Consider the following 26,394-nt stretch of genomic DNA (forward strand, 5'->3'; position numbering starts at 1 on the left):
GGGGCAATATTTTGGCATCCTTCTTCTGGATCCACCTAATGTGTAGAGCAAAATACAAGTGTCTAAAATTGTCTGGAGAAGCCAGTCATTTTAATGATTGCTTTATACTGTTTTTAATGCTTTTTTATGGTTTGTACTGCTGTGCACAACCTTGATATTTTATGAGAGGGCAACTTATAAATACTTTCGTGTGTGTATCAAGTGTCCATAGCAGTTAGGTGAAAATGGGAAATGGACTGCCTTCAAGTCATTTCTGACTTATGATGACCCTATAAATAGGGTTTTCATGGTAAGCAGTATTCAGAGGGGGTTTACCATTGCCATCCTCTGAGGCTGAGAGGCAGTGACTGGCCCAAGGTCACCCAGTGAGCTTTATGGCTGTGTGGGGATTTAAACCCTGGTCTCCCAGGTCGTAGTCCAGCACCTTGAGAATGGAAATGGAAGGTAGCTCTGAGTCCAATATTCAGAGTGTGGGAGACGACAAAGTTGTCTTTGGAAGGGCAGATATACTTTGCAGTGGCCACCCAGATCCCTCTGAGAAGCAGGCAAGGAGAACATATATATATATACTGTATTAGTATTCCCGATCTCTATGTACGGATGTGAAAGTTGGACAGTGAAAAAAGTGGATAAGAGAAACATCAACTCATTTGAAATGTGGTGTTGGAGGAGAGCTTTGCGCATACCATAGACCACAAAAAAGACCAATAATTGAGTGTTAAACAAATTAAACCAGAATGATCACTAGAAGCTAAAATGATGAAACTGAGGTTATCATACTTTGGACACATAATGAGAAGACCTGATTCACTAGAAAAGACAATGCTGGGAAAAACAGAAGGGAGTAGAAAAAGAGGAAGACAAAACAAGAGATGAATTGATTCCATAAAGGAAGCCACAGACCTGAACTTACAAGATCTGAACAGGGTGGTTTATAATAAATGCTATTGGAGGTCGCTGATTCATAGGGTTGCCATAAATCGTAGTTGACTTGAAGGCACATAACAACAACTATATATAAATCCTTATAGGGATCCAGAGCAAATTTGAGGTGAAGTTCTGTTTGTTGCTTTCAAAACTGTCTTCTCTCCCTCTCCCTCTCCCCCCTCCCTCCATCCATCCAGCTTCATTTGCTGTGGATCTCATTGGGGCATCTGGTTGGCCACTGTGAGAACGGGATGCTGGACTAGATGGGCCATTGGGCTGATGCACTTGCAAGGGTCTTCTCATGTGTGCCTGCATGTGCGCGCACAAGAGATGAAAGGGGCATTGCTGAGGGGCAAGGTGTCTGCCTTGCGTGCAGAGGATTCCAGGTTCAATCTCCAGCAGCATCTCCAGGTGGGACTGGGGGAGAGGCCAGTCTGAAATCCTTGAGAGCTATTGCCTGTCAGCATAGACGATACTGAGCTAGACAGACCGATAGTCTGACTCAGCTTGTGTGTGAGAGAGAGATTAATATATATATCAGCTATCAAACACCATAGCTGTTGCAACAGAACCGTCTTGCCCTGACGGCCCAGCGGTGTCGCTTGCCTGCCTGCTGCACAAGCGGCAGCCATCAAGCATTGCATGGGTCATTTCCTCAGAAGCCTCTTGGGGCTCCGTCGATGTGGAGTTTGGCGCAAAGTGTGTTCTGCATGTCTTGGAAACCAACGCAAACAGTGGCGTGTGGCCATTTGCAAAGGTAGCTCCCTGCAGAGGCTCACATCCCTCCTCCGGCGCTCTCACCCGGACAGGGTTTTCGACAGATACAATTTCTCTTAAGGCCTGAAAGCAGGGGTAGGGAACCTGTGGCCCTTTCCCTCCAGATGGTGTTGGGCCCCAGCCAGCGTGGCCCATTGTCAGGGGTAACGGGCAGTTGAATTCCAGCAACATCTGGAAGCTCACAGGTTTCCCACCCGCCGAGGGCATAAATTGGCAGTCTGTGCCCTGCATGGTACTTTAGGGTTCATGAAGTGGTGGCTGGTGGCTTCCATGTCAGTGGGGCAGTGGATTCTCCTCTGGGGTTTAGTCCAAACTTTCAAGGAGCTGTCCAAGGTGCTTTTGGCTTGGACAGCTTCTTGAAAGTTCAGGCTAAAACCTGGAGCAGATTCACTGCCCTGCTGACATTGGAGCCACCAATCTCCAGTGGGCTCACTCCAGGGAGAAACAGAGCCAGCAAACTCTAGCTCTCTCTCCATCCAACTCCCTCCCGAGTTGTATGAGGGGCAATACTGAGACTAGAGGTGGGGTGAGAAATTTGGTCCAATTTGCATTTCAAGCTGACTCTATCAAATCCGCACTTTCCGAAACAACATGAGAACTGAAACACAGCCATCCTTCGAAATGCGCACTTATTTCAATTTTACAGCACTGTTCTCTAACCAGTGTTTACAAAAATGCATATATTAGGGGCAAGTGTGCATAAAATGAACATAGTAGTGAAAATAGCATACAAAAATGCATAATGTGAGGCAAAATTGTTTGCAGAAATATGTACGCTGGTTAAAACGGAATACGAAAATGTGCTTATTAGGAGAAATTTGCACTAAAATGCTGGAGAATATTCATGAGGATTTGAAAAAAAAATCCACAAATTGCTGCAGAAGTGTGGAGAACTGAATTTAAGATTGGCAAAATCAGAAGCGGAGAGAATTGAAACCGACAGGTCTTTCCATCTCTAGCTGCGAGTAAGCCCCATTGAGCTCAACGTAGGCTTACGTAGGCGTGCACAGGATTGTGCTATGAATGGTTTTCTCATGCATACCATTGTGCTTCCAGTTCCCCATTCAGAGAGGCAGGCAACAGCACAGCACTAAACCAACTAATGAAACCATGTGGTCTTCTCCATTCAAAAGAAAAGCTACATTGTTTTGTGCCGGTCCAAACCCCACTGCTACGCACTGCATGCACAATTGAACTAAACGTGCAATCGCTTGCACAATTGAACCACTGCTTTTTTTTTTTAAGGGTCTGGCTTTAATATTTGCAGATCTGCTGCCTGTTCAGATGCACGTTGTTATCAGCAAATACACAGTAGGATTTTAATTTTTATTGCTTTAGGGATGGAATATTATCCCAGATATTTGCCACATCCCAAAGAATTGTTCCTTTGCTCCGTCGCCTTTAAGGCAAGAGAAGCCGTGAGCGGAAGAACAGCAGGGGCCCTTTGGCTGGGCACCATTTCAAGACATGCCCGTGTTCTTCTTCTGCGTAATTAATGCCATGTTTTATTAGCAATGAAAGCCGGGCTTGTTTTGTACAAATGCCGGCGCAGTAAAGTGTGACTCTGCAGACAGTAAAAAAAACGAGCATAACATTACTTCTGCGATTTATCGCCTGCCAGAGTTGCTTATTCACTGTGTAAAACAAGTTTATTGGTATATGGCCAATGGCAGCCCAAAAGCCTGCATTAGTTATGTCTCAGGGAAAATGCAGGTCCTCCAACAATTGGCTTGCAAATAAATCTTCAGGGACAAATTTCCACTTGCTGCTGCTGCTGCTGCTATACTCAGCTGTGCTGCAAAAGCTTGTCCTTGGCCCATTGCAATGTTCACCCTTGCTTTGCTCGTACATCTCTGGCAGTCAAACATCGGAAGTTGCCTCAAACCCTTGGTCCATTGTCAACACTGACTGGCAGAGGCAGGAGGTTGAACCAGGAGCCTTCTGAATGCAAAGCAGGTGCTCTTACTGATTTGCAGCCCTTCTCCTTTGCTCCTCCAGCACCACCACCCTCAACATTTCCCATGCGCCATTCCTTTCTTGTGCCTCCATCAATGGCTACTAGTCCTGATGGCAATATACTACTTCAAGAGAGGCCTCTTGCCTTCATGTCCTGCTTGTGGGCAAGGCCGGATTAAGCTGAGGTGGCCCCCCAGGCTGATTGGTGTTTGGGGGGCCCTTCTCCCATCCCATCCCATCCCATCCTATCCCCCTGCTTCACCTACCTTTCTACTTTTTTTGCGGCTGCATGCACTGTGCTCACAGGTTTGCCATCGATCAAGATGGCGGCCAAGGTTTCCCTAAGGGGCTGAAGCCCCTGCCGCCATCTTGGTTGATGGCAGCAATGTGCGCGTGTAGCACGCATGCGTGCCATCAACCAAGATGGCGGCAGAGGCTTCAGCCCCTTAGGGAAACCTCGGCCGCCATCTTGATTGATGGCAAACCGCAAAAAACAGCGGAGAAAAAGGTAAGTGAAGCGGGGGAATGGCGGGCCCCCAAAAGCTCCAGGCCCCTAGGCTTCAGCCTACTAAGCCTAATGGATAATCCGGCCCTGCTTGTGGGTTTCCAAGAGGATTCAGCTGGCTGTGGTGGAATACAGGATGCTGGGCTTTTAGTCCAGTCCACCAGGCCTCTCTTCATGACAGCTAAGAATGGAGCCTCCATATTCAGAGGCAGTCAATCTCTGAATAGCAGGTGCTGCATGGCAAAGAACAATGGAGGGCTCCCCAGAGGTGATCTGACTGATCACTATAGGAAACAAGGTGTTGGGCTAAGTACACTTTTGCACATAAGCGCGTCTTATGTGCTGTGGAGGCAGAAAGAGAATGAATGTGTAGTGCTTATTAAGAGTAGCTTGGCAAGGCTGCCTCTTTGAGAAACGTGATCTTCCATCCATGTCTTCCCAAAGCTATCTATGGCTACCATTGTGGTGACTATATGGTGCCTCTGGGATCAGGGGTGGCATGTCAGTAGGGGTGGAAGGGATTGGCAGTTTGGGTTCTCTCCATTTTTCATTCTTCCCATCCTAAATTCACTTCTCAGCAGTTCTGCAGTAATTTGCAATTGATTTTTTTTTAAAACAAAATCATGAAAATTCTCTTGCATTTTAGTGTGAATTTCTCTTAATAAGCAGTTTTGTAGGCAGGTTTGTCTAACACACACAGTTTTGCAAGCCATTTCTCATCATATAATGATTTTTTTGCATGTTATTATCATATATTCATTTTTATGCACACTTTCCTGTAATATATGCATTTTTGTAAACCTTGGTTGGCAAACTGCATTGCGTGATTTGGATAAGTTTGCATTTGGAAGTATGACTGGGTTTCCGTTCGCATATTGTTTTGAAAAGTGTGACTTAAATAGATTCAGCTTGAAATGCAAATGAAAATGAATTTCTCCTTACATGTTAGTAAACACCAGATGCAGGTGCTCAACCACACGGAGCAACAAGGCTTCCCACTTTGCCAGTATGGAAAGCAGGATGCTAGACTAGCTCAGCCTTCAGCATGATCCAGCAGCCAGGCTGTTTTTATGCTGTCAGTTTTTCTGTCCAAACTTTTTAAAAAGGCTATATGAAAATTGGTATCTGTTTGCATTTCTCCCAGTTATGTCTTTTGCATGAAATTGCCTAATATACACACATTTTGCAAGCTATTTCCCCCCAGTAGAATGCATTTGTGTACATTATTTTATGTTCACCGCCCAGAGAGCTATTGCTAGTCGGGCGGTATATAAATTTAATAAATAATTATTATTATTATTATTATTATTTGTATCATTATTTATATTTGTTAATCATATGTTAACTACATGTTTCCAAGCAACTTACCAGCACTGCTAAAAACACAAATAAAAATATATTATACCATAAAAAAACAACCACTCCCATAACAGCCACTAGGGATGGTACTGAATAGTGGCAAAATCAGATTTGGTATCAAATTCTGGGATGTCTTCAAGCAGAGGCTGGACAGCTATCTGCGGGAGATGCTCTAGCTGTGGATTTCCTGCTGTGAGCAGGGGGTTGGACTCGATGGCCTCCAAGGCCCCTTCCAACTCTAGGATTCTATGATAATCTGCAAGTTCGTCTCATTGTCAGACAGGCTCACACTCTTCACGTGCGTTCGCGGCTGACACCGTACTTTTTTTAAAAAAATCTGCAGCAAGAATTATGTAATTCTTTACATAATTATTTTTGTAATCTGCTGCTGCTGTGAAAATTATACATATACTGTGTACAGCAGCATAAGGAATAATGGAGAAAATTACGTAATTTTTCAGAAAAAATAACCCCCCAAAAAGAGGGAGGACTGGGAATCATGATAACTACCGGAACGCAATTTATGGCAAATCGTAACTGGCAGCCCATTTGATGAATTGAAAAACAGAACAGGATCAGAGAGCAAACCCCATCCAACAGCCACAGGAAGCGGTAGCATATACAGTATACATAGCATGCATATTTTTGTCTGCACTTTGCCCGAACACTTTGCCTTTTGTCTGTGTTCTTTGGTTGGAGAATTACGTCACAGAATTCAGAGATGTGTGAAGTTGGAGAAAGATTCTGATTTTGGTTTAGGAAGTGTGCATTTGGTAAGTCCACATTAAAAATGTGGACTGAATGAATTTCTCCTCCTTCCCGACATGCATCAGAAAAGTAACTCATTCCCAAATGGAAGGAGCAGTTTTGTTTTCCTAGAAATCTCTGCTTGAGTTCCGTGCTAATCCAAGGCTATATTAGGGCTGTGCACTGGATTCGGTAGAGGCCAAGCCAAACTGGGTCCATGCCGACATTTTTGAGCTTCAACCAAGGTGGGTTTTGACAACCATGGATTGCTACGGGTCAGGTTTGATGGCCCAGAGCAACCTGGCAGCTTCCTCTGTCCTTGAAGGGCCATAGCTCAGTGGGAGAGCGCATGGTTTTCGCGCGGAAGATCCTGGGTGCAATCCATGGCATTTCCTGCAAGGCTTCCTGCCTGAGACCCTAGAGAGGGCTGCCAGTCGGTGTGGACAATACTGCGCTAGATGGACCAATGGTCTGTGACTCAGTCAGTGAGCTCTATAGATGAAGGGCGATTTAAACCTGCGTCTCCTAAAAGCAAGTGATGGTTAAACAGAACCTCTGTGTTCAGAGGCAGCATATGCTTTTTTTTAAATAGCATGGCAGAAAAGGGCTGTTGCTTTTGAGCCCTGCTTGTGAGCTTCCTGGGGGGCATCTGTGGGAAGCGAGATGGGCCTTTAGTCTGACCCAGAAACTGGGCTGTTCATTCAGGGATGTGCAGTGAATAAGCCCAGGGCTCTAGAGTATGGCTGTGTGCCGGAATCTGTGTTCAGTGGTGGACGGGGGGGGGAGCTTTGTTCAGGGGGAATTTCTTTCCATTACTCTCTTGCTCCCCATATTTCTGGAGCTTACAGCCTGTCGGTCTGGATGCGCCTACCAAATCTTGGCTTTCATGTCACTTCCTTTCTTTCTTTTTAAAATGCAATAACTTTATTTTACTGGCAGGGAAAGTAACAAGTTCTGCTTAGAGGAGGGGGGTGGCGATGGAAAGCAGCTTATGGGTTGGTGGGGAGAGGAAAGGAAAAACTCACTGGGGGGAGAGGAATGGTGCGGCAGAGACGCAAGAAGCACAAGTTGCCCTGGAAACTGGGGGTTGGAAAACAGAAAACTTTGGTGAGGCTGCTGTAGTAGCCTCCCGCCCCAGCCTCCGTCTCTGCACTCCTGTGTCCCGTTGGCTGCAGGGAAGCAGCTCTGAGGTGAAGATGGAGTCTGCCATGGAAGGGCAAAGGGGAGGCAGCATGGCTCAAGAGGGCACAGCCAAATCCGGCCTGAGGTAGCCATCGGGGGGTCCAGCGTACGTATCTGCTTTGCTATAAAAGGCTGACGGCCTGGGAAGCCACGAGTGAGCTTTATCCAGGATTGGGGTGAGGGAGCTGGTCTGAGGAGGCATCTACAGGTCCCTTGCATCCCCTCAAAGCTGCTGGTTTCAAAGACGTCTGGACCCCAGGAGAGCAAACGGTCCAAATTGGCAGGTCAGTGTTTTGCAGTTGCAACTCCTAGCGATGGGAAGGAACTAGATTCAATTCGCATTCAAAAGCGAACCTGCCAAAAGGTGCCACTTTCCGAAACAATGTGCGGACCAAAACACAGTCTTCTTTCAAAATTTGCACTTCTCCTAATTTTGCAGTGCAGGTTTTTTTCAGCCAAGTCATGTGTGTAAAAATGCGTACACTAGGGCAAAGTCTCCACAAAAATTCACATAGCGGTGAAAATTGTGGTTGTTGTTATGTGCCTCCAACTCAATTACAACTTATGGTAACCCTATGAATCAGTGACCTCCAATAGCAGCTGTCGTGAACCACCCTGTTCAGATCTTGTAAGTTCAGGTCTGTGGCTTCCTTGATGGAATCAATCCGTCTCTTGTTTGGCCTTCCTCTTTTTCTACTCCCTTCTGTTTTTCCCAGCATTATTGTCTTTTCTAGTGAATCATGTCTTCTCATTATGCATCCAAAGTATGATAACCTCAATTTCATCATTTTAGCTTCTAGTGACAGTTCTGGTTTAATTTGTTCTAACACTCAATTATTGGTCTTTTTTGTGGTTTATGGTATGCATAAAGCTCTCCTCTAACACCACATTTCAAATGAGTTGATTTTTCTCTTATCTGCTTTTTTCACTGTCCAACTTTCACATCCATACATAGAGATCGGAAATACCATGGTCTGAATGATCCTGACTTTCGTGTTCAGTGATACATCTTTACATTTGAGGACCTTTTCTAGTTCTCTCACAGCTGCCCTCCCCAGTCTTAGCCTTATTCTGATTTCTTGACTGTTGTCTCCATTTTAGTTAATGACTGTGCCAAGGTATTGATAATCCTTGACAAGTTCAATGTCCTCACTGTCAACTTTAAAGTTACATAAATCTTCTGTTGTCATTACTTTAGTCTTTTTGATGTTCAGCTGTAGTCCTGCTTTTGTGCTTTCCTCTTTAACTTTTATCGTATTCGTTTCAAATCATTACTGGTTCTGCTAAGAGTATGGAATCATCTGCATATCCTAAATTATTGATATTTCTCCCTCCAGTTTTCACACCTCCTTCATCTGGGTCCAATCCTGCTTTCCATATGACATGTTCTGCGTACAGATTAAACAAATAGGGTGATAAAATACACCCCTGTCTCACACCCTTTTCTATTGGGAACCAATCAGTTTCTCCATATTCTGCCCTTACAGTAGCCTCTTGTCCAGAGTATAGGTTGTGCATCAGGACAGTCAGATGCTGTGGCACCCCCATTTCTTTTAAAGCATTCCATAGTTTCCAATGATCTACACAGTCAAAGGCTTTGCTGTAGTCTGTAAAGCACAGGGTGATTTTCTTCTGAAATTCCTTGGTCTGTCCCATTATCCAACATATGTTTGCTATATGATCTCTGGTGCATCTTCCCTTTCTAAATCCAGCTTGGATGTCTGGCATTTCTCGCTCTATATATGGTAAGAGCCTTTGTTGTAGAATCTTGAGCATTACTTTACTTGCATGGGATATTAAGGCAATAGTTTGATAATTACTGCATTCCCTGGGATCTCCTTTCTTTGGAATTGGGATATATATTGAACGCTACCAGTCTGTGGGCCATTGTTTAGTTTTCCATATTTCTTGAACAATTTTCCTCAAAATTTGGACAGATTCAGTCTCAGTAGCTTGTAGAAACTCTATCATCTGTTCCTGGTGATTTGTTTATTCCAAGTATTTTAAGAGCAGCTTTCATTTCACATTCTAAAATTTCTGATTCTTCTTCATATGTTTCCTCCGTGAATGAATCTGTCTTCCTTGCATCTCTTTTATAGAGTTCTTCAGTGTATTGCTTCCATCTTCCTTTTATTTCATCTCAGTCAGTAAGTGTATTCCCCTGTTGATTATTCACATCCCTACTCTTGGTTTGAATTTCCCTTTCATTTCTCTAATCTTTTGGAGCAGGGCTCTTGTTCTACCCTTTTTGTTGTCCTCTTCTATTTCTATACAATAACTATTGTAATTGTTCTCTTTGTCCCTACATACTAGTCGTTGTATTGTTGCTTTTAGGGTTCTGACCGTGTTTCTATCTCCTTTTGCTTTTGCTTTCCTTCTCTCTTTAATCATTTTAAGAGTGTCTTCAGTCATCCATTGAGGTCTTTCTCACTTTTTCACTGGAGGTATTGTCTTTTTGCATTCTTCCCTGATAATGTCTCTGACTTCACTCCATAGTTCTTCTGGTTCTCTGTCAACTAAGTTTAAAGCCTCAAATCTGTTTCTTATTTGATCTTTATATTCTTCTGGGATGTTATTTAGATTGTATTTTCGCATTATGATTGCTTTGTTGTTCTTTAGCTTTACTCTGATTTTCGATATGACCAGTTCATGATCTGTACCGCAGTCTGCTCCAGGTCTTGTTTTTGCAGAAAGTATGGAACTTCTCCATCTTCTGCTATCAATTATATAATCAATTTGATTCCTATATTGACCATTTGGTGATGTCCACATGTACAGTCATCTTTTCGGTTGCTCATAAAATGTGCTTGTAAGAAACAAATTATTGCCTTCACAGAATTCAATAAGTCTTTCTCCTGCTTCATTTCTGTCTCCTAAGCCCCATTTCCCCACAATTCCTAGTTCTTCTCTGTTCCCTACTTTTGCATTCCAGTCCGCCATGATTATCATCATATCTTGTTTTGGTGTGTGATCAATTTCCTCCTGTACTTCTGCGTAAAATCTCTCCAATTCTTCTTCTTCTGTATTTGACATTGGAGCATAGACTTGGATGATGGTTATGTTAATAGGTTTCTCGTTAAATCTCATTGATATCACTGTGACGCCCTTCCCTGGCTCTCCCTGTCAGGTTCCTACCTGCTCGTGGTTACTGCCTGTCTCTAGGCACCACCAGGGACTCCACCAGTCCGGACTGTCCTTTCTTATGGTTTCTCTCCCCGCTCTAGCACAGATCTCAACAGATCCCCCTGCTAGGCAGCACCACCAGTCACGTCCTATAACCAGTAGTCCCAGAGACTCTGCCTGAGTCTCTCTATCTGGTTACCTCTGTGACTGAGTGCTAAAGCTGTCCCAATCCCTTTGATTTACTCAGACTGCTTGTGGTGTTATTCTCTTCACCGCTGCCACCATTTGTTTCCTTTCAGCCTTGGTATTTACCTTACCCTCCCTTCTGGTCTGTGAAACCCCAGCCAAGGATCAGGCCTTTGGTAAACCAAATAAGTATTTTATTATATAACAGAGATAACAAGATTTCTTTAAAAGGCACTTAAGCATATGGTTACATCTATTCCTGAGGTACTGCTCTTAGTATTAATCCGAACTCCACCCTCTCCTCTCAAAACCCACCAAAACAACCCTCTCAAGTCCACAACGTCCACCAACGTCCACACACGTCCACACCACATCCACTTCACATCCACCCAGATTTACCTGACATTCTTCCTTTTATACTCTCAGCCATTTTAAACATTCAGCCAATCATCCAGCATTCTACTGCCCATTCACTCCCCCTTCCTCTTTCATTCTACTTACCATGTATCTTCTAAACAAACAGCACTTACCCTATTTACACTAATACAGGATCATCACAATCACTCACTCAGACCTTGCATTGTAGCTCCTAATTGCTTTTGCTACATCACTTCTCACTATTAAAACAACCCTGTTTCTTCTTGATTTCTCATTTCCTGCATAAAATATTTTGTAGTTGCCTGATCAAAAATGTCCCATTCTTGTCCATTTTAATTCGCTCACACCAAGTATTGTAATGTTGATGTGTTCCATTTCTTGCTTGACAATTTCTAACTTTCCCTGGTTCATGCTTCTCACATTCCATGTTCCTATTGTGTGCATCGTACAACTCCGGACTCGCCTTTCGCATCTGTGTGCATCAGCCTCTGGGCTTCCTTTCGGCTTTGACCCAGCTGCGTCATTAGTCACAGCGCCACTCGTACTTGTCTGTTGTTCTTCCCCAGTACCTCAGTGAGTGCCTTCTGACCTGGGGGTCTCATCTTCCAGCACTATCTCGGGTTGCATTTTGGATACTCTGTTCATAGGGTTTTCGTGGTAAGAGGTATTCAGAGGTGGTGGTTTACCATTGCCTTCCTCTGAGTTTGGATGCATCTTAATCTGGTGTCTCAGCTTTGACCATTCCGCCATGGGTGCCCGCGCTAGGAGTCTCGCCTCTTGGTCTAGACTTCTGACAGCATTGCTCTCAGCTTCTTCAACACTCCCAGACCCCCTCACCACGTTAAGGTGCGCATCCTAAAGGGGGAGTAGTGAAAATAACATGCAAAAATGCATTGTATCAGGGAAAATGCTTTGCGAAAATGAATATTTTAGGCAAAATTGCATGCAAAAATACGAGGAGAAATTTGCGCTGAAATGCTGGAGAATTTTCATGAGCATTTTTTTAAAAAAAAAATTGCAAATTGCTGCGGAAGCATAGACATGTGCTGAACTTAAGATAGGAAAAATGAGAGCAACCAAAATGGACAGATTAGCCCATCCCTAGTTGCAACAGGGGCTTGTGTGGGGTGGGGGCACCAGATTGTTAAACGGACGGGAGATTTTGCGATGACCTCAAGGAAACCAGCTTGAGGAACGTAGAGACAGATGATCCTGCAATAAGCTAACTGGACAGGGGAAATGTTCATTTCTCGTCGTCCTCCTGCTCTTGGCTATATGACTGCTAGTGACAGTGTTCATGGGATGCATGGGTGCTGTTTGGAACACACACCTAGGAAGCTGCCTTATACTAAATCAAACCATTGGTCTCCCAGCCCTACCTGGGGATGTTGCGGATTGAATTAGGGGCCTTCTGCATGCAAAGCTGAGGTTTTACCACTGAGGTACAGCCCTTCCCCATAATGGGTTAAAAGCCCCCTTAGGGAAGAGAGGTGACTCCCTCCTTCTCTTCAGCTTATCTGCCCATTTTCCATCTCTTAAACATTATTTCTGCCTCACTTCTTGGTACAAAGACATTTGGCCTTCTGCCAAACACACAGTCTCCCACCCCTTGACAATCACTGCAACATTAAGCTAAGCCACATATTAATACGAAGCCACACTTGGAATAGACCCATCGAAATTAACTGGCTTAAGCTAGATGGACTGATTGGTTTTAATGGTGCTATTCACATGTGGTTGGATCCAGTGTGTTTTGTATTTAGCCATTTCTTCTTTAAAAAGAAATCTCTACGGGAGTCACAGAGTGAGGATGAATAAAGCTTTTTCAAAAATAAGAAGAGCAACACAACTTTGCAGAATGCTGAGAAACACAAAGCGCACATCTTTCACCGAATGACTTTAGAGTGAAGTACCTTGTCGGTGTACAAAGCAATCACGTTGTCTTAAACTGTGGACAGTTTGTTTGCGTTGGAGGGGACAAAACATCTGGCCCTACCGTTCGGCAGAGTGAAGCGGTCACCTCTCGCAGCTGAGAGGATCTGGAGAGAAAAGGCCTCCCCCCTCACCACTAGCTTGCTGCCTTCAGGTATGGTGTCGGACATGATCCTGCTGCCAGGGTGGAAGACTGAACTGCCAATCCGTTGCATGCCAGCTTCAGTGCATGGAATGGGTGATCGAGGGAAGTGATAGTCCCACTATATTCTGCATTAGTCAGGCCTCATCTGGAATACTGCGTTCAGTTCTGGGCGCCTCATTTTAAGAAAGATATAGACAAGTTAGAGCGGGTTCAGAAGAGGGCGACGAGGATGATAGCCGGTATGGAGAACAAGTCTTATGAGGAAAGGTTGAAGGAACTTGGCATGTTCAGTCTGGTGAACAGCAGGCTGAGGGGTGACATGATTGCACTCTTTAAGTACCTGAAGGGCTGTCACATAGAGGAGGGTACAGATTTGTTCTCTGCTGCCCCAGAGGGGAGGACTCGGTCTAATGGTTTTAAGTTGCAGGAGCGTAGATTCAGATTGCACATTAGAAGGAACTTCTTGACAGTAAGGGCGGTTCGGCAATGGAACCGACTGCCTAGGGAGGTGGTGGGATCCCCTTCGCTGGATGTCTTCAAGCAGAGGCTGGACAGCTATCTGCGTTAGATGCTCTAGCTGTGGATTTCCTGCTGTGAGCAGGGGGTTGGACTCAATGGCCTACAAGGCCCCTTCCAACTCTATGATTCTATGATCCTATGATATGTTTGTTGGTGTGCATAAGCGCTGGCTTGTCCTCCAGTGTTGGACTCAATGGCCTTATAGGCCCTTTCCAACTCTACTATTCTATGATGCTGTGATTCAGGCAGCAAAATACCTTGGGCTAGCTACAGGTGAGTGAATCTGTCCATTCTGGTTTCTCATTTTTAAAAGTCCTCATGAAACGTCGTCAGCATTTCGGTATGAATTTCTCCTCATATACACTTTTCCACAATGGAGTTTTGCCTAATGTTTCAGTGATGTAATTTTACCTAATGTACACATTTCTGTAAAGTACCTTCCCCTGATATAGTACGTTGTTGCATGTTATTTTTTTCTAAAGTGCATTTGCATGCACACTTTTTATTTATTTATTTAAGGTATTTAGATGCCGCTTAATTACCCAAGTTTCTAAAAGGTGTATGTAAACATTACAAAAAGCATACAATGGGATGAAATCCATTTATTTCTAACTGTAGCATATGCATTTTTGTACACATTACTTAGCTGGAGACGTGTATTGCAAAATTTGGAGAATTGAAAATTTCAGAGGTTGGCTGTGTTTTGGGTTTGCAAAGTACAAACTAATCCGAATTTCTCCCCTGTCCCTAGGACTAGCCTAATCCTTTCCATGTTTGCTTGGAAATAAGCCCTATTGGGCACATATGGTCCCATGGGATGCGCTGATAGTCCCCAGTTCAGACAGCTTCTAAAACGGTATATAAAAATCTACAGAGAACCGGCTTATTGGCAGCTATTGGCTCTGACATTAAATGGAACCTTCGGGGGAAGGGGCAAGAGAGTGTCTTAACAATCAATCCCTCTTCCCAGGGAACTCTAGGAACTATAGCTATGCAAGGGGAGCAGGAGGTCTCCTAACAAGTTTCAGAGCCCTTCACAAACTGCAGCTTCCAGGTTTCTTTGGGGGAAGCCATGAATGTTTAAAATGGTATGATACTGCTTTAAATTAGTGCAGATGGGGCCTGACTCTTGCCTGGCAAAGAAACAGCTGGTGGTAATAATGGTGGTGAGGAGGTCGATGAACTGAGGAGGGGGGTCCCATGGCGGGTGTTGCGCCCAAGGGCTTTCAGAACTTGGAGCCAGCGTTGTTGTTCTTCAGGGCTTCCTGAATATGGCTGCAGCTCAGGGACAGAACACCTGTTTTGCATGCAGAAGGTCCTGGGTTGAATCTTCTGCATCTCAAAGTAGGCCTTGGCATTCCACCCCACCCCACCGCACCTGAGACCTTGAAGAGCTGTTGCCAAGTAAGGTCAGCAATACTGAGTTTTATGGACCAATGATCCGACTTGGTCTCTAAGGCATCTCAATATATTTGTCTTCAAATCAGCCCTCTATTTCGAACCATAAGGACTGGAACCTTACTTGATTGTTAGCGGAAGGCCCATAGCTCAGGTTCAATCGCAGGCATCTTCAGGGGTGGGAAAAGATTCCCGTCTGAAGGCCTGGAGAGCCGCTGCCAGTCAGTGCAAATGATACTGAGCCAGATGCACTGTTGGTCTGACTTGGTGCAAGGCAGCTGCCCATGTTTACAGACTCTTGAATATAAAAAACGCTCAGCAGTTTATAAAGGAAAAGCCATAAAACCTATAAAACCAAGACCAGAATACCAATAAGACATATTGCCAATAAACTTTATTATGCTGAAACAACATAGTGAACAGAACAATCTAAAAATTAAGAGACAGGAAAACTCCTGTACAAGTATCTAAGTATTTAATAGGTGTCTAAAGCATGCCACTGTTGATGTCTCTCAGATTGCACAAGGGAGGGTGCCACTGCAGAAAAGGTCCCCTTCCATGTGCTCACTATCTGCCAGCTTTAGCACAACCAGCAGGCCTAGATTTAACCATTCCACACAAGGAGTGTATGTCATTTGCTTTGGCTCTCAGTTCATTTGCAACTCTCCATGTCAGTGGGGCAGTGGGGTGCACACCAGGTTTTAGTCCAAACTTTCGGGGAGCTGTCTCAGGTGCTCCAGCAATTCAGTCAAGCCAGATTCTGTAAGCATCTTTGATTAATATGGTATACTGCAGGGGTTCCCAATTCAGATGGTCCAAGGCATGTGTGTGAAAATGCCATCAAAAATACAATTGGACAGCTTCTTGAATTTTTGGGCTAAGATTTGGACCGGATTCCATTGCCCCACTGACATGGGGCCACCAGCCACCACTGTTTGCCTCTTATTGGTAACTAAACACGTTCAGCCCGAGATGGTCACCTTTTCACTTGAAAATAGCAACAACATTTTTATCTAGGTCAATCAACCATTAAGGAAATATCTTTTATAACTGTATAAATACATAATCACAAAATCAAAAGAGCAAAGGTGAAGATTAAGAACCAACAGGTATTGAATGTCTAGGAGATGGTATTGCTGTCCCTGTTGTGGTCCCCTTTCCACACAGCGCAGCCCAGTAGCAATTCCCCTATGCTGTGTTTTCCTGCCAGAATGTCCCAGGAGAAAAAAAAAACCCTTCCTCAAACCAAAACAAGTAACGCTCTTATAGATTTCCCCCCAAAGATGTAAATGCACAATTGTTCCTCCAGGGGTCAGCAAAGCTATAAGGAATGGTCACAAAAGACCATTTCAGATGCCTGATGGACTGTGAGAGAGTTTTCCCCATGGTTAGAGGGCAGATCTTTAGTGTGTATGTGTGCGTGCATGCGCGAGCGTGCATGTGTGTGTGTGTGTGTGTGTGTGTGTGTGTGTGTGTGTGTGTGTGTGTGTGTGTGTGTGTGTGTGTGTGTGTAAGCACACCTCCATGCCCTTCACAATGATCAACTGGAACAGACTTAATGGTGCCAATTAAGCAAATCTGCATTAAAAAACATACTGCAGAACTTAATTTAGAATTTGCCTTGCCCTGAGTGGGCGTGCCCATTCCTGATGTGCAGGCTGGAGTTCCTTGTGTCCCTGAGTCCCATTTCCTGAAGGGAGAGAGGCAGGTCTTGTAATGGCTTTAAATAACCATTGATGGCCAGGGTGATCACAGGAATTTATTTTATTATTTGATTTATTATTTGATTTATATCCCGCCCTTCCTCCCAGTAGGAGACCAGATGGGATGGAATGCCATCTCATTTTGTTCCTAGCCAGTGGGGCAGTGAAGGGGGGGTGCCTCCTATTTTTCCTGCCCCACAAATTCATCATCCTTCTGAATCCACTGAGGTCATAGAAAAAATGGTGGTAGGGTTTTGGTAGAGCAATGATCCACTCCCTCCCTTTCTCCATGAGGAACTTGGTACAGGCTGGTAGCCAGTCTAAAAGTTTTTTTTTGGGGGGGGGGACAAAGAGAGATAAAAAAAATAAGGGGGAAGAAAAATATCTTTAATGCATGTAATTATTTGGGAAAAAAATAGGGGAGGAGGAAAGATAGGGGACAAGTTCTCCTCACCGCCCCGCCCCACTAGGAACAAAAGGAGATGCCATTCCTATGATCATCCTGGCCCTCAATGGTTATTTTAAGCCATTGCAAGGGCCACTTTCCATGCACAGGGCCATGTGGGCTGTCATGACCATTGGCCACTGGCCCTCGGTGCTCATTCATGTAAGGTCTCCTGTCCTTCAAAAGCCAGTCTGCAAGGACCTTCAGCAAGGTCCTCTGGCATCTATTTGCCAACAAGGAAGCTAAAAATGAACAGTGGTCGTTGCCTCATTTGATAAACAGGAAACTGCCCTCTGCCAAGTCAGGCCGTTGGTCTGTCTGATTCCGTGTTGTCTACACTGACTGGTAGCGGCTCTCCAGGTTTTCAGACAAGTGACTCACCTTGCCTGACCTGGAGATGCCAGGGATTTGAACCTGAGGCATTCTGCATGCAACGCAGGTGCTCTGCTACCAAGCGGCAGGGAAGAGACAGAGTTTAATGCTGGAACACCTGCTTTGTGTGCAGAAGGCCCCACATCAGCAAGTGGGGCCTGGGGGAGGGCGGAGAGAGACGATTTGAAATGTTGGGGAGCTGCTTCCAGTCAGTTGCCAGTCTTTGTAGTCCTGTGCATTTATCGCATTCAGAACGAGAAAACTGCCTTGTACTGAGTCACACCATTGTTCCATCTAGTTCAGTACTGTCTACTCTGACTGGAAGCAGCTCTCCAGGGTTTCAGAACCAGGGGCCTCACCTAGCCCTGCCTGGAGATGCTGGGGATTGAACCTTGGGGCCTTCTCCATGAAAAGCATGTGCTACGTCACTGAGCTCCAGGCCCGCTCTTCAGGGAGGAAAAAGGCTCCCAAAACAGCTTACAGATAAATAAAAGCAAGGTGTGCCCTGCACTCAGGCTTACCATCTAAAAGACGTGGCACAAAAGAAAAAGGGGTGGGGAGGAAGGAGGAAATAAGGCAAGTGACTAGGGTGTCAGCTCTACACTGCATTAGCAGTGTCGGGGGGGCTGGAAATTCCTGGGTCTTTGGCAGGGAAGGAAAGTCCTTAGCCAGCAGTCGGGTTGTAAATCTGCCAGGCCTATCCGAAGCATACTTGCCGAGTCAGAAGTCCAGAAGCGAGGTCAGTGGAGGTCCGGGATCAATTGCCAAGGAGGTCAGTCAAAGAGATGCTGCAGGGAAACTAGGTCTACACAAAGCCACGCCTGACGTTGCAGTCAGCAACAAGCTGCAGCCAAGGTGTGCCTTATAAAGAGCAGGATGGACAGCAGGTGTGAGCCCTCAGCGTTTGGGCCTTAAGGAGACAGGCCTGCTTCTCTTCTGCCTGACCTTCTGCTGTCTACGTTCTGCAGGTGAGGGGGGAGTATCCTGTTCACTGTCTGTGTCTGGCTGCAGGGCCTCTGCTGTCCCTGGGGTGCTCTGCAGCTGAGGGGCAGAAGGAGCTGGATTCTCAGGAGGCTCCTCCATGTCTCCTGCTGCTCCTGGGTCTGCTGCTGTTACTCCCGAGTCATCCTCATCTGAGGAGTCCTCTGACGGGGCCATGACACTATCCCCCACCCCACGACCAACCCTCCGCCTCCCGCCGGGGCCCGGCTAATCCGGGTAGCGCTGGTGGAAGCGCCGGACCAGACGAGGGGCATGCACCTGCGCCGCATCTTCCCATGAGCGTTCCTCAGGGCCGTACCCCTGCCAGTCTATGAGGTACTGGAGGCGGCCCCGATGCCTCCGGGAGTCCAGGATCTGCGCCACTTCGAATTCCTCTTCCCCATTGACTTGTATCGGTGGTGGGGTCCGTGGTTGACTACCCAAGGGGTGAGGCGGGAGAGCGGGAGTCAGCAGTGATCTATGGAAGACAGGGTGAATGCGGAAGGAGGCAGGGAGTTGGAGCCGGAACGCCACCGGGTTAATTTGCTGGGTGATCCGGAAGGGACCTGCATTCCGAGCCTCCAGCTTGTGAGACGGCCGTTGCGAACGCAGGAATTTGGTCGAGAGCCATACCCGGTCGCCTACCTTCAGCGGCGGGCCTGGTTGGCGGTGGCGGTCAGCAAAGCGCTTATACGCGTCCTTGGCCTGCTCCAGCTGCTCCTTCAGGACTGCCTGCAGGGCCTGCAACTCCTGCAGCATGACATCTGCAGCAGGGACCGGCGACGGGGGTCGCACTGAGGGGAAGAATCGGGGGTGGTAGCCGTAGGAGGCAAAGAACGGGGTCTGGCGCGTGGAGGCATGCACGGAGTTATTATACGCGAACTCCGCCAGCGGTAACAGACCCACCCAATTGTCCTGTTGGAAGCAGGTGTAACACCGCAGGTATTGTTCGACGGTGGCGTTGGTACGTTCTGTTTGTCCATCTGATTGAGGGTGGTGGGCGGAGGACAAGTGGATCTGGACGTTCAGGGCCCGAAACAGGGCCTGCCAGAACCGGGCGGTGAACTGGGCTCCTCGGTCAGAGATCAGGTGGTCGGGGAGGCCGTGTAACCGGAAAACCTGGGTCAAGAACAGTTGCGCAGTTTCTGGGGCAGAGGGTAGTCCGGCACAGGGGAGGAAATGGGCCATCTTGGTGAACAGGTCTACGACTACGAGGATGGTGGTCATTCCCCGGGAGGCCGGTAAGTCCGTGATAAAATCCAGGGAGACCGAGCGCCAGGGCCCAGGGGGGTAGGCAGTGGGAGCAGGAGCCCCGGGGGCTTGCCAGGGTGGCTCTTGGCTCGCTGGCAGGTATCACAGGCCGCTACATAGTCCTTGACGTCCGCTTGGACCCGGGGCCACCAGAAATCCCGTAGGACCAGGTGGAGGGTTTTATACGTTCCAAAATGCCCTGCCGGCTGGCTGTCATGGCAGAGGTGGAGCACCTCTCCTCGCAGAGCTCCCGGGGGAACGTACAACCGGTTCCGGTGATACAAGAGGCCCTGCTGCAAGGAAAAGGGGCTGTCCCGGGTGGGCATCCCTGACTGGAGCTCTCGCTGCTGGGCCAGGGTGTAGGGATCCTTTTGCTGCTGTTCCTGCTCCCGGTCCAGGAGGGGTTGTGGTTGGTGTGTAGTGGCGAAGTTCTCTGGGCGGAGGATTGGGCGAAGGGGGCGATTGACCTGCTCGGCTCGGTATTCCGGCTTGCGAGAGAGCGCGTCTGCTAGGGTGTTTCGGCGGCCAGGGAGGTAGGTGAATGTGAACTGGAACCGGGAGAAAAACAGGGACCACCGGATCTGGCGTTGGTTCAGCCATCGGGCGCTTTGCAGGTGCTCCAGGTTTCGGTGGTCTGTTCGTACCTGGACCGGATGGCGTGCCCCTTCCAGGAGATGACGCCAGGTCTCGAAGGCTACTTTGATGGCCAGTAACTCCTTCTCCCATATGGTGTAGTTCTGTTCCGAAGCGTTGAGTTTCCGGGAGTGGGACGCACAGGGGAGCAGGGACTGCTTGCTCCCCACCGGCTGAAGTAGGACCGCTGCCACTGCCTTATCCAATGCATCGGCCTCCACTATGTAAGGTCGGGTAGGGTCGGGTTGCTGGAGGATGGGTTCAGATGTAAAGGCGTGTTGGAGGCACCGGAAGGCCTGTTGAGCGGCCTCGGTCCAAACAAACTTCTCTTTGCCTCGAAGCAGGTCTGATATGGGCGTGGTGAGTTCGGAGAAGTGGGAGATGAACCGGCGGTAATAGTTGGCAAAGCCCAAGAAGCGCTGCATATCTTTGGGGCTTCGCGGAGCGGCCCAGTGGAGGATGGTCTCAATTTTGGCGGGGTCCATCTGGATACCCGAGGGCGAGATCCGATGGCCTAGGAAATCCACGGTTGTGAGGTCAAAGGCGCATTTTTCGAGCTTGGCGAAGAGGCGGTGCTCCCGCAGGCGCTGCAGCACCGCTCGAACGTGCTCCTTATGTTCCGAGGGGTTCCGCGAGTAGATCAGGATGTCATCCAAGTAGATCACCAGGAAGCGGTCTAGGAGGTCCCGGAAGATGTCGTTCATGAAGTGCTGGAAGATGGCAGGGGCGTTGCACAAGCCAAACGGCATCACGGTGTACTCAAAGTGCCCATAACGGGTGCGGAAGGCCGTCTTCCACTCATCGCCCTCCCGCATACGCACCAGGTTGTAGGCCCCTCTCAGGTCTAGTTTGGTGAAAATGCGAGCGCCCCGCAGCCGCTCTAACAGTTCTTGGATCAGGGGCAGAGGGTAGCGATTCCAAACTGTAATCTGGTTGAGGACGCGGTAGTCATTGCACAGCCGGAGTTCCCCACATTTCTTTTTGACAAAGAGGACAGGGGCGGGTGCAGGGGACGTGGAAGGGCAAATGAACCCTCGGTGCAGGTTCTTGTCGAGGAACTCTCTGAGGGCTGCCAGTTCGGGTTCTGACAGGGAATAAAGCCGGCCCATGGGAATCTTGGCTCCGGGGAGCAGATCAATGGGACAGTCGTAAGGACGATGGGGCGGCAACTGGTCTGCCTCTTGCTTCCCAAACACATCCGCGAACTCCCGGTACTGTTCCGGTAAGGCCTCGGGCACGGAGCTTGCCTCCTGGGTCATCAGGATGCGCTCCTTCGGCCTCCAGCAGTTGGCTTGGCAATGGGGGGATCCGAGGGTCAGTCGGCCCGTGGACCACTGGATGATGGGGTCATGCCGCTGGAGCCATGCCAGGCCCAGCACGACCGGGAAGTGGGGTGCGGCAGCCAGGTAGAACTGGAGGCTTTCCTCGTGCTCCCCCAGGGCCATGTTGAGCGGCACTGTCTCCTGTACTACAGGGCCCGAGGCGAGAAGCCGGCCATCAATAGTCTCCACCAGGAGGGGGCGGTGAATGGGTTGACTAGGAACCCGGTGGAGCTTGGCAAAGGACACGTCCATAAAATTGCTGGTGGATCCTGAGTCCAGCATGGCGGGTACTTGTAGGGTTCCCCTTCCGGGGACTGTCAGTGCAATCAACATGGTCAGATGCTTGGGCGGTGAGGAACTGAGGTGGCGGGCCCCTTGAACCATGAGGTTGCCCCGGCTCAGGGGCCTGTGAAGGCCGGGGCATGGGCGTTTCCCGAGGCAGGGGCTGTGGGTCGTTTCGCGGAACACTGGGCTGCAAAATGTCCCAGGGCCCCGCAATACAGGCAGAGGCCCTGTTGCCGGCGTCACAGCTTTTCGGCCGCAGAGAGATGTGGCCGAGCCCCTCCCAGCTGCATCGGTTCTGCCGGGGGTGTAGGGTCCTTGCCGACAGGCTCCAAGGGCCTAGCCACTGGGGCTGATGCTCTGTAGACTGGCCGGGGTCGCTTGGTAGCACGCCTGCTTTCCAGCCTCCCGTCAATGTGGAGACACAGGCATATGAGGGCTTACAGGGTTCCAGGGCGCTCCACCCTAGCTAGCTCATCCAGGAGCTCATCCGACAGCCCCTCCTGAAACTGGTCCATGAGAGCGGCTTCGTTCCAGCCCAGGGTTTGTTGCAATAGACGAAAGTCTGTTACATATTCCCCCAAGGGGCGTCGGCCTTGCCGCAGCCGGCGTATCTGGCGGTTGGCTGTGGCAGATTGGACTGGGTCCTCGAACATAGCCTTCAGTTCTCTGGTGAAGGCGGCTAGGTCGTTGAGCACGGGGCTCCGCTCGAGGAGCAGGGGCGTGGCCCATCTAGCTGCTGCCCCGGTGCAGAGGTTAATCAAGAATCCCACCCGGGTCTTATCATCTGGGAAGGCCTCTGGGCGTAACTCCATGAAGAGCTGGGCCTGGGCCAAGAAGGCTGAGAGCTGGTCGGAAGCCCCAGTAAATTTCTCTGGGAGAGTCACAGGGCACTTGGCTCTCCCTGTAGGGAGAGGGGGTGGGGCTGCTGCTAGCTGGTTTGCAAGCCTTGGACGGCCAACAGCAGCTGGTCTACTTGTGAGCGCAGGAGCAAGTTTTCCTGCTGGAGTTGCTCCATGGTCAGCACTTCCCCCACTCCTTTGTTGCCTGCTTTGTTTGGGCTGACTGCAAACTGTCAGCTCTACACTGCATCAGCAGTGTCAGGGGGGGCTGGAAATTCCTGGGTCTTTGGCAGGGAAGGAAAGTCCTTAGCCAGCAGTCGGGTTGTAAATCTGCCAGGCCTATCCGAAGCGTACTTGCCGAGTCAGAAGTCCAGAAGCGAGGTCAGTGGAGGTCCGGGATCAATTGCCAAGGAGGTCAGTCAAAGAGATGCTGCAGAGAAACTAGGTCTACACAAAGCCACGCCTGACATTGCAGTCAGCAACAAGCTGCAGCCAAGGTGTGCCTTATAAAGAGCAGGATGGACAGCAGGTGTGAGCCCTCAGCGTTTGGGCCTTAAGGAGACAGGCCTGCCTCTCTTCTGCCTGACCTTCTGCTGTCTACGTTCTGCAGGTGAGGGGGGAGTATCCTGTTCACTGTCTGTGTCTGGCTGCAGGGCCTCTGCTGTCCCTGGGGTGCTCTGCAGCTGAGGGGCAGAAGGAGCTGGATTCTCAGGAGGCTCCTCCGTGTCTCCTGCTGCTCCTGGGTCTGCTGCTGTTCCTCCCGAGTCGTCCTCATCTGAGGAGTCCTCTGACGGGGCCATGACACAGGGTGTCAGCAGTGCATGAAAGCAACATTTGCTGGTGCAGCCTTTTCCAACCAGTGTGCCTCCAGATGTTGTTGGACCACAACTCCCATCAGCCTCAGCCAGCATTGCCAATGGTCAGGAAGATGGGAGTTGTGGTCTAACTACAACATCTGGAGGCACACTGGTTGGGAAAGGCTGTGCTGGTGGCTCCATGTCAGTAGGTCAGTGGAATCCGCTCTGGGTTTGTACACCGCCCTGGGAGCTGCTAGCTATAGGGCGGTTTAGAAATGCAACTAAATAAATAATAAATAAATAAATAATAAATAAATTTTAGTCCAAACTTTTAAGGAGCTGTCCAACAGTATTTTCAATGGCATTTTCACAAACGCGCCTTGGACCATCTGAATTGGGAACCCCCGCTGTATGCCATATTAATCACAGATGCTTGACAGAGTCTGGCTTGATTGGATTGCTGAAGTACCTGGGACAGCTCTCTGAAAGTTTGGGTTAAAACCTGGAGAGGATTCACTGCCCCACTGACATGGAGCCACCAGCTGGCAATGAAAGGTTGCCCCCTCTTATTTTCCCCCAAAACAGGTGTTTCGCAACAGTCTGCTCCTGGACATGGAGTAAGATCCATACCTCCTGGTTCTGCATAAAGTGTTGATTCGTATAGGAAGCTGCCTTACCCCACATCAGACCACAGATCCATCTAGTTCTGCTTTGCCTATGCCAGGGGTGGTCAATGCAGGGCCCTCTAGATGTGCTTGGACTCCAGTTCTCATCTGCCCCAGCCAGCATGGTCAATAGGGATGATGGGAGTCGCAGTCCAACAACATCTGAAGGGCATGATATTGGCAACCCCAGGTCAACACAGGCTGGCAGCGGCTCTCTGGGGTTCCACGACAAGTTTTTTACCCAGTTCTACCTGGAGATGGTCCTGAGATGCTTTGTGCGCAAAGCAGGCGCTCTACCCACTGAAATACACCGCTTCCTTGTGGTCCACAACCCAACAGCTGTTTCAATAGCAATGCGGGGATCACGTGGCAGCCATTCATATCCCATCTGTGATATTCCCTAAATGAAACTAGGAGCACTCTTGGGACACCAAGAGTCATGACTCTGGAGGCCCACAAGTTGGTATTTATTCCTTTGGCTGAAGATAATACGAGAGAGACATAATGCCTGTCCTGTTGTGCGTTGCCCTGGTTTAACTGTTCCAGACAAATGTCAGCAGCTGCAGGGCGTGTATATCCATGCATGCTCTAGGACACAGGATTCAGTGAGAATTAACTTGTGGGAGACAGCTGAGAAGATAAGCCCATGAACTTATATTGCATTTGTGGGTGCAGGTGTGCTGACATGTTTTATGTAGACAGGGTGGAAAATCCCTGGCAGATGGGCCAAATGAGGCCCTCCAGGTCTCCCTGCAGTGCTCTCAGACTCTCCCTGGGCAATGCCATTGCTGGCCCTACTCTGCACCTTCCTCAAATGCTTTTGCCTGGCTAGAACCGTGGTATTGCCTTTTTCTGGCCCTGATGGAGAGATGGGGGTGCCTAGAAACCTCTGGCTTTTGCATGGTTGGAATCGGTGGCGGCTGGCAGCTCCATGGCTGTGGGACTATGGAATCTGCTCTGGGTTTTAGTCCATGGAGCCGCCAGCCGCCACTGGCAGGAATGTAACCTTCTCAGTGCAGAGGTACAGGTCACAGCCATAGCTCCGCCCACTCTTGCTTCTGGCCCAGTCTACTTTTGCCTCAGGCCCCACCTCCTAGTGGTATGCGGCCCCCAGAAAGTTGCCTATAAGAGAATGCGGTCCTTGGGCTTGAAAATATTCCCAGCCTTACCCTGGTTGAAGGCACCAGCCCTCCAAACCTCAATATAAGGCAGAATAAAGGCTTGGAGTAAACGGGGACAGTTGGGAGCATCTGCATTCGTGAGGGGGTGAGACACCTTCAGGAGAGGGAGTTTGCCCCTGTCCCAGGCTGGCTGAATAGGAAGCAAACGGCCCTGAGGTGGGGGGGTGGCCCACCTCCTCTGCCTGGGCTGGGATGCTGTTAACGTCGAAAATAAAGTGTTTCCTTTCATTCTGCACCAGCCGGGCCTCTGCCAGAAACCTAATTGTTTGCAGATGATTTTTCTCTTTTATGGTCTGCCAGATTGAAAAGTGGGGGGTGAGGGAGGGAGGGAGGGAAGGAGAGAGCTCCATTCTGCATCCTTTGAGGTGGGCGGGGGGGGCAAAGAGATGTTTGTGCTTGATATTTGTACCATATGCTGTTCCCAAGTTTCATGGTGGCGCCTTTGCATTTTGGAAGACATTCTAGTCTGGTCCGGTCTTGTCAGGGTGGGGCGGGGCGGGGCTGCCTCAAAGACAGAGGACAGCAGAGCTGGGCATGGGACCCCCAGATGGGTGGAGACCGAGACGTTAGAGGTGTTTAAGAAGATAAGGAGGGGTCCTGCTGGATCAGATCAAAGGTCATCTAGTCCAGTGTCCTGTTCTCAGAGTGGCCAACCGGAGGCCCCACTGGGAAACCACAAGCAGGAAATGAGTGCAAGGCAGGGATGGAACGTTCTGTCAGTTGTGCTTCTCTCCATTTCTCATTCTTCCATCTTAAATTCAGTTCTCCGCATTTCTGCAGTAATTT

General features: G+C 48.6%; 1 protein-coding gene across 5 annotated transcripts in view; it reads left to right on the forward strand.

Annotated features, from left to right (window-relative positions):
• DAB2IP (DAB2 interacting protein) overlaps positions 1-26,394 on the forward strand; it is a 366,040-nt gene that overhangs the window by 28,502 nt on the left and 311,144 nt on the right. The gene's annotated exons all lie outside the window — the stretch shown is intronic.

The sequence above is a fragment of the Rhineura floridana genome, chromosome 20 (assembly GCF_030035675.1).
Source record: "Rhineura floridana isolate rRhiFlo1 chromosome 20, rRhiFlo1.hap2, whole genome shotgun sequence".
Lineage (NCBI taxonomy): Eukaryota > Metazoa > Chordata > Lepidosauria > Squamata > Rhineuridae > Rhineura > Rhineura floridana.